Source organism: Populus euphratica, unplaced genomic scaffold (assembly GCF_000495115.2).
Source record: "Populus euphratica unplaced genomic scaffold, PopEup_1.0 scaffold221.1, whole genome shotgun sequence".
In the NCBI taxonomy this organism is placed as follows: Eukaryota; Viridiplantae; Streptophyta; class Magnoliopsida; order Malpighiales; family Salicaceae; genus Populus; species Populus euphratica.
In genome coordinates this window covers 16,892-30,184 of record NW_011499927.1, presented here as the reverse complement: position 1 = coordinate 30,184, position 13,293 = coordinate 16,892, and the positions used below count along the sequence as shown (strand labels likewise).

Below are 13,293 nucleotides of genomic sequence, written 5' to 3'. Positions count from 1 at the left end.
AAAAGGGTAAATTTAGGAGGAATCTAAAAATGGGTTATAACAGGGATAATGAAGGATAAGTAACTCCAATAAGGTTATCAAAAATATTTTTTTTGACATGACATGGAAAATAAAATGTAAATTCAAATTGCAAAATCAAATTGTAAAATCATAAAATTATAAGTAATTTTTTAATTAATTATACAAAGAATTTCAACTAAATTATAAATTAGAATATAACATAATTAAGATAAAAATAAAATAAATAATATAAAAATTCAAATATTTTAAAATATATAATTTAACTAAAAATTTAGATATAATTTAACTTAAAAATTCCTAAACTATAATAATGAGATGACGTAGATGAATAGTTAAATAATGATACTTCTTAAATATTATAGGCAATAAATATTATAGGCAATTAATTCTCTCTCTCTCTCTCTCTATATATATATATATATATTTTCCGTTAAATAATAACATTTTACAACTCTTTAAACAATGAAAAATGTAGAATAAAAATAAAATTTTAGAAAAACAAACACACAATTCAGAACATTAAATATTTTTGCAACATCAGGAGAATAAAAGAAGCATGAAGAGAAATTAAGAGGAAAAAAAAAGGTATAAAAACAAATGAAATAGGTGGCCCCCGAAGGATTACAAAGCAAAGTTGAAGAATCAGCACAGACCCTCTGGTCACACTGCCAGAGGGGCAGAATGTTTTATTGGGATTAGAAAGCATCAAAAGAAACAGCTGGCAAGCGAAAAAGCAAATCCAAGAGAGCAGGTCCCTATAATATCAAAACTCGTAAAATCGGCACCCAAGGCAACGGTCCAGCGGTGAAATGACGTCTTACGCCTTCTACTGTCATGAGTTCGAGCTTTGAAGTTGCATGCTTGTCAGCCTCGCGCTGCTTTACCTGCCTGCTAGGTTTGCAGGGTATTCAGTGGGCCGTGGGGATTAGTCGTGGTGCGCGTAAGCTGGCCCGGACACCCCACATAAATAAAAAAAAAAAAAAAAACTCGTAAAATCGGCACCCAAGGCAACGGCCAGCGGTGAAATGACGTCTTGCGCTTTCTATTATCACGAGTTCGAGTTTTGAAGTTGCATGTTTGTCAGCCCCGCGTTACTTTACCTGTCTACTGGGTTTGCAGGGTATTTAATGGCCGTGGAGATTAGTCGTGGTGCGCGTAAGCTGGCCCGGACACCCCACATAAATAAAAAAAAAAAAAACTCGTAAAATCGGTGTAAACTCGCGATTTTGACATCCTTGCCCTCAACCCAATTTTCACCCCCTCCGTAGCCGTGTTCAATTTACGCTTCGAGTATCAGCACCTGTGCTCTCAAAATGATAAAAATACAGGAACCCCCTTACCAAACCCTAACAGCAACAAAAAAAACTCTCATTTCACGTAACCGGCACCACCAAACAAACCCCCTTCAAAAAAAAAAACCCTTAATTATACCGTTTCACCCTCCATGCAGTGAAGCAAGGCGCTAACACTCTCCAAACCTCCATAGTCTGACCTTCAGCATGGCAGGAGATCGCCGGGAATCGCCTCCGGTTACCGGAGGAGGAAACGGAGTGGTGTGACAGGATAAAAAACAGCTCCAGTGATGGTGCCGAATCAGATGCTGAGATTACACCCTAACAAGGATCGTATGCCAAAGAGCTATGAAGATCTATAACTGGACTTCAGTCCTTCGGTTTTTAGGTCGCTGGAGAAATACTTGCCGCCTAATATCCTTAGTGATAGCAGAGAAGAGAAAGTGAAGTTCATGAGAGATATTCTATTGAAGTATTTGCCTCATGGAGAGCGAACCAGCGTAATGTTCGAATTAACACAGCTTCAAGTAGTTTGATTTTCTGATTTTATTCTTTTTTGAAAATCCTGTTTGATTTCTCTTTCCTTTGGAAGATAAAGGAAAGTGAAACTGCATTGCTAGGGTTTTGCTTTCTCTTCATTTCAATTTTCAATTTTCAATTTTCTAACGGCCATATGGCTTTAGGAAATGACGATAATGCCCTTAGATTCTGGAGGAAAAACTTTTGTAATTTCTGAAACTGATTTTCACTCTGGAATTACAGCGATTAGGTATAGAAGATTAAATTTGTATTGTAAGTAAAAAAAAACATTCAAATTAGGAATACTGATAACATGATGAGACCAAGAAATGACTCAATCAAATCCCAATTCCAAACTGTTTGAGTTTCAGTTTAGAAAGAAAAATTAGTTGGGTTTGGCTGCATTTTCATTCTATACTGTTTGAGGCTGAACTTCGAGTCGTTTTGTTGCCAAATTATCTTTTACCAATTCAACATAGTCAATGCTGCTGAATGTGCTCTTGTTGTGCATGTTCAAATCAGTTCACGTCACCCTTCTTTTACTTTTTTTGTTCTCCTAGGAGTGCCCCTTGCTATTATTCCTGGCATGCTAAAGTGGCTATGGAAGTTTTTCATTTTTTTCTGCTTCAATTAGCTCAAAGCCTGTAGCCTCTGGGATGCTCCTCTGTGTTTCAAAATAAACCACGGAAACATATATAAAGCCAACCTAAGAAATGTAGACAGGTTCTGCATATGATTTCTATCAGATTTTGGAAAATTTCAAAATACTCCTAGTTACAGGAACTAAGGAATATTTGCTAGGTTCAAACATTGGCTGAGCAGTAACTGAAAGTAACCTAATAATAGGACTGGATACTTATTTTTAAAAAATAATGCTGATACTTGGGTTTAGTGTTTATAATTCCAGAATTCCTTGGGAATTGGGATGAATGTTTGAGAATATCTTTTACTCCAAGGCTGGGAAGGGTTCCTCTCTTCTGGGGCATTGATGTGGGAAGATTGCATTATGCATTTTTATGGCATGATATTTCTGGTTGTGGTCCACTGTGGTTATATTTTATAAAGATGAGGTAAATAACTGCTTATGAATACCGGATAACTTTTTTTTTTCAATTTTTATTCTGATGTCTTTATCAGGCACAGAAACATAGATAATACAGGCAGAAGATAATATCACATTATAAGGTATGAGACATGATAACACCTGTTTACCTTTTCCTACTCTACTAGTGTGGAGGTGGAGGACTGTAGGGTTTTAAGTTTGTTTTCCCCTGTTTCTCCTCACTGAAGTTATGCGCTCATTGACTGGAGGCAGAGCTGCAAGAAGTTTTTAAATGGTCATTTTGTGGTATTCCCCTTTTATAACTTGCCACGATGTCCATCTCCTTTCTAGGAAAATAAGAGAAGCCTTTCTTATGAAAATTGAGATGCCTGCTTGCTCAAATTAGTCCTCTCTGCCATGTCGAATGCTACTGGTTATCAGCAATACCCATTTTTGTGATTCTTTTCTTTTTAATAACTGATATGAATTGTTTTGCGACTATCTCTTGACAATTTGTAGATTGCTTGTTGCAAAGATTATATAACATAGGGAAAAAGGCATTTTTCAGAGCATTCATCTCTTGAAAGTGGTCAAAGAGCGAGAAAATGCTGAGAGGTTGGGTCTGTCTGAAGATGGTAGTGAGGTGAATAGACTGAGATATTTTGTATTGTACAAACAATCTTTTTGTTCTCTGTCTAAGATGCAAATTCTGAGTCTTTTGAAGAAATGAAGTTGGGGACTTAGGATTTGATTTTTGTGTTTATACTTCATGAATGCTGCCATCAAGTAAAAATCTGTCTGCCTTACTGATATCCTCTGTCATATTTGTGCAGCCTTTGAAAAGAGAGTTATAGTCAATGCACCCTGTAACTTTCTTTGTCCCGTCCTTTATGAAAGCAATCAATGATAACACAGAAGAAAGCCTTAGAAGCATAATATCAGAACCCTCTCCTGGCTTGCTCACATTTGAGATGCTTCAGCCATGCTTTTGCGAATTACTAGTAGCAGAGGTGAATAGCACATGTAATTGCATGCACACTTGAAACCTTCCATCAGCCCCCCCCCCCCCCCGAAAAAAAAAAGAGTCTTGTACACCAGATGCTCATCTACTCTCTTGCATTCTCTTTTTTAATGTGATTTTCCAGGTTGAAAATTTTGAGGCATGGGTTAATGATACAAAATTTCAAATCATGCGACCAAATACGATGAACAAATATGGAGCTGTTCTTGGTGATTTTGTCCTTGAAACAATGCTTGACAAGCTTATGGATGGGTTTATCCGTCCTATATCTAAAGGTGATACATATGTGCTGATACCAGATAATAACACAGATTATATGATCATTTTCCCTGCCTCCCTCTCTTTGCAGTTTTTTTTTGGTGAAGTTGGTGGTGCAGCTCTGGATTCTCATCATGGTTTTATTGTTGAATATGGCTAAGATTGGGATGTTGACTTAGGTGCGTGCCTTATTCACTGTGTTCCTTTGTCAACTAATATTTGTGAAGGTTTTTTATTACTTTCTTTTTAGATTTTGTTTTTGCACTATGCATCACCGAGTGGTTTGTGGCTTGTAGGTTGGTCAAACATTTTCTGACATTGTGACTCTAAACATGACTGTGGACTGTTGCGTGGCTTTATTAGCTGCAATTTGTATTCTACTACGTGGTCTAGTCAGAATCTGTAAATGTTTGATGTATATGCCTACCGGTTATAGTCTCTCACTGTTTCTTAACAATAACAATAAATAAATTGACACAGACGCTATGTAGAGGAATCTCTCCAATTTGTATTTCAAGAATGCAATGGCAAAGAATACAAATAATTAATTGATTCTTTTGTTCTGTTTCTCTCTTTAAATATCCTACGGCTAAGGATGTAGTCTAATATGTAAGTGAAACGTAATACTAATTTAACTAGGAACTAACAACTATTCTAGAAAAATAATAACTACAACTAATGAGTTCTAATCGGGTTCTGTCAAGATTCTTTGATTTCCCCACGTTTCCGTTTCCCGGTAGCATTCATGCATCATGAGGTCTCTTCTCAAGCCTCCTGACTTGCATCAATTGCCAACTCCCCTAAAGAACTTGACTCCGACAAGTTACAATGAACATACGCAGCAAATAATTCTGGGGGTAGTCACTGAAGCTTCGTGCCTTTGATCCAGGCTGAGTCTGAAAGGGAGCGATGCCTCCATTGGACTAAGAATTTATAATAACCCCTGCAACGTGTAGAGACAAATTGATAATCACTGATGGAGGCAATGTCCTCCTGTGGTGCACTGGTTGTGGGGACTTTGGGAAGGCATGCTGGCATGTCCTTTGTCTGTGACCTATGATCCTGATTATTTATGTCGCCTTTAAACGTAGTGATATCCTCGATGTTAAAAATTGGGCTAATACCAAATTCTGAAGGTAAGTCGATGACATAGGCATTGTTATCCAACTTTTTAGTGATCTGAAAAGGTCCTGCATGTTGTGCGTGCAGCTTGGTGAAACTTCTGAGAGGAAAGCATTCTGGTTTTAGGCGAACCAACACCATGTCACTACTATTAAATTGTTTGTCTTTGTGTTTAATATTGGCTGTAGCTGCATATGAGTCAGTACTGTGGGATAATCGTCTTTTAACTTCTGCATGAACATCTTTCATATGTTCAGAAAAATCAAGGTCAACTTCACTTGGTTTGGGAGGTAACGATAATGGAGCGAGATCCATGGGAGTATAGGGTCGTCTGCTATATATTGCTTCAAAAGGTGTGCATCCTGTAAATCTATTCACAGAGTTATTGATAGCAAATTCGGCATGTGGGAGTATAAGATCCCAGCTGGTTTTATGGTCAGCAATGAGGCAGCGTAGTAAGTTTCCTAAGCTTCTGTTGAGAACTTCGGTCTGACTGTCGGTTTGGGGGTGGAATGCACTGACCGTCGGTTTTGTCCATAAGGTCTTCCAAAAGTAGCTAACAAATTTGACGTCTCTATCGGATACAATAGAGAGTGGTACACCATGTAGCTTGATTACTTGTAGGAACAATACTACCACTTTGGAAGCATCAAAGGTCTTGTTGCAAGGGATGAAATGAGCCATTTTTGAGAATCGATCCACTACTACCATAACTAAGTCATGTTGCCGAACAGTCCTGGGTAGTCCTAGGACAAAATCCGTGCTAATTTGCTGCCATGGTTGGTCTGGTGTTGGTAGGGGGGTGTAGAGTCCCGTTTGGTTTTGTCCCTTTGTTTAGTTGACAAATTCTGCACCGATCAACCACTTTGTGTACATCCTTGCGCAGTCGAGGCCATTAGAACCGATCAGCAGCCAAGGCAAAGGTTTTGTCATAACCAAAATGTCCAGCCAAGCCACCATCATGAAGTTCTGTGATGATGAGCTCGCAGAGAGAACCTCTGGGAATGCATAGTCTAGCACAAAAATATAAGTACTTGTCCCTGAAGGAATAATTACCTCCTGTTATAGTGATATTGGACTTTAAGTTGCTCCATATTGTGCCAAAATCATCATCATCCATGTATTGCATCTAGATGTCTTCGAGACCAGTAGTATGAGTTGAGAATGTGCAGCAAGTGAGGTCATCGACTTAATGCATCAGCCACCTTATTCTCTGTTCCTGCTTTGTGCTTAATGATGAAATCAAACTGTTGTAAATAATTCATCCATCGAAAATGTCTTGAGTTGAGCTTGTTTTGGGAGCCAAGGTGTTTCAAAAAGTCATGATCAGTATAAAGAATAAGCTCTCTATGGATCAAGTACGGATGCCAATGTTTAATGGTTTGAATCAACACATAAAATTCCATATCGTATGTTGAATATCTCCGACAGGTGACATTAAGCTTTTTGCTGTTGAAGGCAAATGGGATGACCTTCCTGACTTAGAATTCCCTGATTTCTTTATGTGAAGTGTCACAAGCCACCTCAAAGACTTTGAAAAAATCCAGTAGTTTCAGAACTGGGGCATGTCCTGGTTTATCCTTAATCTTGTCAAAAGCTCTATTGGTTGTTGCTGTCTAAGTGAAGTTGCTACTCTTTAAGCACTCAGTTATTGGGGCCATTATGGTGCTGAAATTATGAATGAACCACTGATAAAATGTAGCTAGGCCGTGGAAGCTATGAACCTCAGAAAAGGTCTGAGGTGTTGGCCAATTCTAAATAGCTTGCACCTTAGCGGGATCAACTTCTACTCCTTTATTAGAAATGATAAAGCTTAAAAAATAAACTTTCTTCTTCAGGAATGAGCATTTGGCATGACTAATATAAAGTTACTCTACCTGTAATATTGTTAATACTTGCTCTACATGGGTTAGATGATCCTGTAAACAGTTACTGAATATTAAGATATCATCAAAATACACCACAACACATTTACCTAGGAAGGGTTTGAGGATTTGTGTCATCACACGCATGAAAGTACTTGGTGCGTTGGTTAACCGGAAAGGCATGACTAGCCATTCAAATAACCCCTCTTTGGTTTTGAAGGCTGTCTTCCATTCCTCACCAGGATGAATGCAAATTTGATGATAACCGCTACGAAGATCAAGCTTTGTAAAAACAAAGGCGCCATTTAGTAAGTCTAGCATGTCGTCAAGCCGTGGATTTGGGAATCGATATTTTACTTTTATTTTATTAATTGCTCGATTGTCTACACACATTCTCCAACTCCCATCTTTTTTTTTGGTGTAAGTAGTATTGGAACAGTGCAGGGGCTAATGCTTTCACGGATAAATCCCCCATCTAGTAACTGTTGGCTCATTCTGTAATGAGGTATGTTGGGTAAAGAGGAATCTGGGATTAGATCAATTGCATGTTGTACATGCCGCATTGGTGGCAATTGGTTTGGCATCTCAGAGGGCATGATATCTTGGAATCTGTCAAGTATTGCTGCCAGTTCTTCGAGCACGACACCATCATCTTGTTTTACCTTCCGTCTCCCCACAAACAACAACATTTTCTCGTCACTTATAGCTTGAGAAAACTGATGCATGTTCAGTACTGGTACCTTTTTGTTGGTAGCTTCAAATTCTGCAATCGGTAATGGAACTAGGACCAACTTCTTGCCTTTAAAATAGAAGGAGTAGGTGTTGGTATAGCCATTATAGGAGACTCTACGGTCATACAACCATGGTCGTCCCAATAGCATGTGGCAGACGGTCATTGAGATGATATCGCACCATGCTGCATCTACATACTTTGGTCTTAATGAAAACTGCATTAGACATTGATGTTTCACTAAAATTGAGTTATGTTCATTGACCCAGCTGATTCGATAAGGAGAGGGGTGTGTTTCGATCTTCAGATGCAATCGCTCTACTGCTGTGAGATCACATTCATGCCACTACCATTATCAATGATCACATTCAATGATTTGTCCCCATGTTCTACTCGCGTGTGGAAAATGTTGGTATTCAACTATTCGTGATTGGTTTTGATTTCCTTCTTGTTTCCTGTTAATATTCTGTGAATAACACAGCTTGGCAGTTGTGAGGCTTCTAGGTGTTCCTCATCCTTAGCTGTAACTTCATCAGCTTCTCCTCCTGTAGTGTCCTCCATTACTATTAATTCCTTCTCACATATAAAAGCAAGTTTTTTTTCTCTGGTGGGACACACCATAGCATAGTGTCCAAACCCCCCTTACATTTATAGCATTGTGGACCATCATTTGTTCTATTTGTTTTTCCTTTTTGTTCTCCTAGTATTGAGAACCCTGGTTTGTCCTGTGATGATTGTTGTCTTTGCACAGAAAAACTTGTCGTGTGCCCTGATTTCATATCTATCGGCATGGTTTTCTTCCCTGTTGCATTTGCTATCTGCTTCTCAATTTGTAATGTTAGTTGGTATGCTTCCTCCACCGTGATTAATCGTGTTATCAACATTTTTTTTATGTAGTTCACCACGTAATCCAATGCGATACCAGGCCAATTTTTGTTGATCGGTCTCTACAATCTTGCTGCGGACGGTGAGTTCATGGAACTTGTCTGTATATTGTTCCACTGTCGTGGTCCCTTGTCTTAGCTGCAGCATTTCTTCAAATATCATCTGCTTATAGTCGATGGGCAAGTATTTTTCCTTTAGCCATTCCTTCATTTCTTCCCAGTGTGAAATATTGAGTTCGCCGTAATTGTTCTTCCATGCTCCTCCACCAGACATGAGCATGTCCCTTCAATTTCATCTTGATATACCAAACCTTTTGATCTTTTGACACAGCAAACCAATCAAAATAGTCTTCAATGGCGATTAGCCAATCTTCAAAAGCATGTGGTTCCAGTTTGCCATAAAAGTCAGGCATATCCACCTTCATTCGCTTAGTGAGTTCATCGATGGGTTGATTCTCCAGCCCTCACCTGTCATGGTGGCATGGAAGTTCCTCTCTGTGATGTTGTAATTGGTGGTGCTGGGGTTCAACGTCTATACTCAACATCCAGGTTTTCCCCTAGTGTCTCCTCACGAAGTTGTCCACGCTCCCTTCTATTGGAAAAACTTGCTCTATGTTTATCCACAACGTCTAATTAGTTAGGAAGCTGTTCTAGCACAGTGGTGATATGGATGATTTGTTGTTGTAAATCTGCATGTTCTTATAGGGAATTATTAGGGACATGAGTGTTAGACATTGGATAGGAGTTATTGCTTCGGGTTACAGTCATGAATTGCTCTGATACCAAATTAATGATATGCCTACCGGTTATAGTCTCTCACTGTTTCTTAACAATAAGTAAATTGACACATAATCGCTATGTAGAGTAATCTCTCCAATTTGTATTTCAAGAATGCAATGGCAAAGAATGCAAATAATTAAGTGAGTCTCGAGTTCTGTTCCCCTCTTTAAATACCTTACAACTAAGGATGTAGTCTAATACTTAAGTGAAACATAATACTAATTTAACTAGGAACTAACTAGCTATTCTAGGAAAATAATAACTACAGCTAATGAGTTTTAATCGGGTTCTGTCAAGATTCTTTGATTTCCCCACGTTTCCATTTCCTAGTAGGATTCATGCATTATGGGTTCTCTTCTCAAGCCTCCTGATTTGCATCAGTGTTTGCATCAATAGGTGTAACATGTATGCTTGTATATTTTTTATTTATTAATAATGTGCTTGTATTGTCTTCATCTAGTACATACGTGAACCATGCTGTGGTCATTCATGGCCATTTGGTTTGTGTTGTAAAGGTGCTTATATTCGATCTTAGCTGATGCATTTGCACTTGTGTGTTAGACATTGGTTGGCATAAAGATTGTCATGCCACTCTCCTTGTTGGTGTTGAATAATTTAGAAAGTGATTGTATTTTGTTGTTTAATTTTCTTAAGTCCACCAACCATGCAGTTTACAACCGTCACCAACCTGGTAAATTAGGTGTATGAGTTTTCTTAAGTTCACTTTTTCTGTATTCTTTTATTCATAGCTCCATGTAGATAGATATATCCTTCTTGTCAAAGTCTCTATATTAACTTCATTAACGAGTAATTATACACGCAGACACACACGAAGAAAGGAAATATAGAAAAGACAACATAGATGCACCTGTATTTGATTGCACAACCTGTCAAACTCTGGAGTCTAAATTACATGTAATTTTATATTTGTAGGCTTTCACGTGGATGACTCTGAAGTAGCTTTGAATGTTTGCTTGGGCAAGCAATTTTCTGGAGGAGAATTGTTTTTCTGGGGCACACGATGTGATAAACATGTATACTGGGAGTCAGCCGGAGGTATGCTAGTCTTTAATGTGGAATAATTTTTTTTAAGTAGATTGGCACAATACAAAGCTAAGACTTGAACATATCTATCTTTAGAAGGAAAACTTTCCTTAGATTTATGTTGTGACCAGACAGCCATTGGATTCTGTTTTTAATTTTCTATGTTTGTATGCTGTTCCTTCTAAATAATTTTGTTTGTTTGCATGTACAAGTTGTCAATCATAAGACTATTCCTCAATCAGCAGGTTGTTGAAAGATTTGCAGCTGTTCCATATTGTAGCTCTAGTCATTAGTGCCTATTATTGCTACCATCATGACTTGTCAAATTGGTAGATGTCACTTTTGACTGATTTTGTGACTGTATACAATGTCAATGTCATATTTCTCAGTTATGCTGAAGCGTTTTTTATTATGTTTAATCTTTCCAATTTATATGCTTGCCAACTTGAAAGACCTAGGATAGAGTCAGCAGAGATTGCTGGAAACTCTATCTCAATTTGTCAGGAAGATGGCAAAAGATGTACCTTCCATTTTATCAAACTTCTTTTCATCTGAAAAATTGAAAACTTAGATTTGTGGTCGCTTCTATTTCACTTGATCATTTAGAATCATATGGCATGCAGATGGCTAAGCTAATTAAATTGCTAACATTCACATGAATTTTGAAATTAGAATGTGTCATCTGGTATTTATATTCTGATCCCTTAAAAACCTGTATTTCCCATTCTATTATCCACGACCAGGCTAGATGGTTTCTTAGTGCAGAATTTGTGCAATTCTGTTTTGTTAATAGCTCTAATTTTTCTTCGAGATTTATATTTTTCTGTATTTTTTATGGAGCATTTTCATTGGAAGCAGGAAATTTTTGATTATTCTCATGTTCCTGGCGGAGCTGTGCTTCATCTTGGTCGTCATAGGCATGGTGCTAGGGCCACAACATCTGGTCATAGGATCAATTTACTCCTGTGGTGCAGAAGGTATTTCCTTTTTTTTGCATGTAAATCTTATACCGCATGACATCAGGAAAAAAAATAAATTGGTTACACTTCAATATGAGAGATTGAAGGAGTAATAGGCCTCTCACATTGAACTGTACTTTTACTTGCAATCGTAAGGCATTTTTATATCTTCAAAATGCACAGTCTTGTCTCTATACAGTTCAGTCTTCAGAGAGATCAGGAAATATCAAAAAGATTTCTCGAGTTGGTGTGGAGAGTGTGCACGAGAAAAGAAGGGAAGGCAGCAAGCATTCATTGCTGCCACTAAATCGGTAATTTTAGTCTTGAAATTATTTCATTTCCGCAATTTCTATGTTCAATTCCAGAGGTCAGGGAGGTTATAAAAATATGTAATCCATGCATAACAGCTAGTATCCTTTTCCTTGGACATAACATGAGGAAATAGCATCAATTTGACTATGACATTTCTAATCTCGGGGCCTCTAAAGAAATAGGCATTATCCATTCAATAGTTGACTTGTTTTTTCGGAAGTTACTTGGGGTATTATGGTCTGCTGGTGATGAAAATCACCATAGCAACTAGAAGAGACTCTCAAAACCGAAAAAGGTTTTGTTTTTCAATTTGCCATATGTGCACGTCCATTTGTCCGTGATGCTAGTCGAAAGTATTGGATTGATGCTTATACGAGTTGATCTTTTGCAGGAGTTACTCAGGCAGGATGGTGAGTCCGTAGCGTGAGCTGTTCATTTAGTTGTAATTGCGGACTTGTGTAGCTCCAGATCTCTATGCGCCGCCATTGGTAAATCTTTTGAAGTTCAGTTTTGTGCTCCAGCTTACCATGACATTGTTGAACCTTGAATGTCCAAATTATGTGAACTGCATGAGATGAACCTGCTTGTAGCAGATTTCAGTACATGCCTGCACATTTTGTAAAAAGATTTAGGACTGATCTGATGTTAGTAATCGTAAATTAACAGTTCGTAGCACCATATTTAGGCGTAGTCTTGGTATTTGGAACCACAGTTAGCATTGCCAATAATTCTGTAACTTGATCATTTACAAAATGTTTAATTAAACTGTGCATTTTCTCTAAGCTATTGGTTTGTATCAAAGACAATTGCATGGTATTTGGTTAGCCGAAAGGGTTTTTTTTTTTTTTTTTCAATTTGATTGGGTAATTTTAATTCTGTCGGCATTGTAAATCCCCCCAAAAACTCGACTGAAAAGTTAAAATTTGGAAGGGGCATGTAAAGGAGGAAAATTAAAATTTCGTTTTGAGAAACAATTTATCATACTTTTTTGTAGAGCAATAAGGGTACTTTTCATTAATAATATCATTAAATATTTGTCAATTTAAAAAATAAAATAAAAATCCAAATCTATTTATTTTCACCACATAAAATATTTTCATGATAGATGAAAAAATAAAATAAAAATCTAAGCAAATTATAAAATTACCAACATCAGAGGAGCCTATTTGGTTATGTATTTTTGGTAGCTTTTTTTATATAATTGTTATTTCATCTTGTTTCGTAGTAAAACATAACACAATTTTTATGTACCACCATAAAATGTGTTCAAAACTCAGTTTTGTACCACCATCTTTCATTTTATTATCGTTGTATTACTCTTCCTCTTCTCTTTCATTTGGGCTGCTTTTCACTGTTCTACAAAGTAAACAGTGAAGAGAATTATAAATCATTCTCTATTATTCATGTTGCATGTGAACAGTGAATAGTGATCGGCTTCTAGTGT

General features: G+C 37.4%; 1 pseudogene; it reads left to right on the top strand.

The window, feature by feature from the left end:
- Window positions 1-664: 664 nt before the first annotated feature.
- Window positions 665-12,631, top strand: LOC105135760 (uncharacterized PKHD-type hydroxylase At1g22950-like; annotated as a pseudogene).
- The last annotated feature ends 662 nt before the right edge of the window (window positions 12,632-13,293 follow it).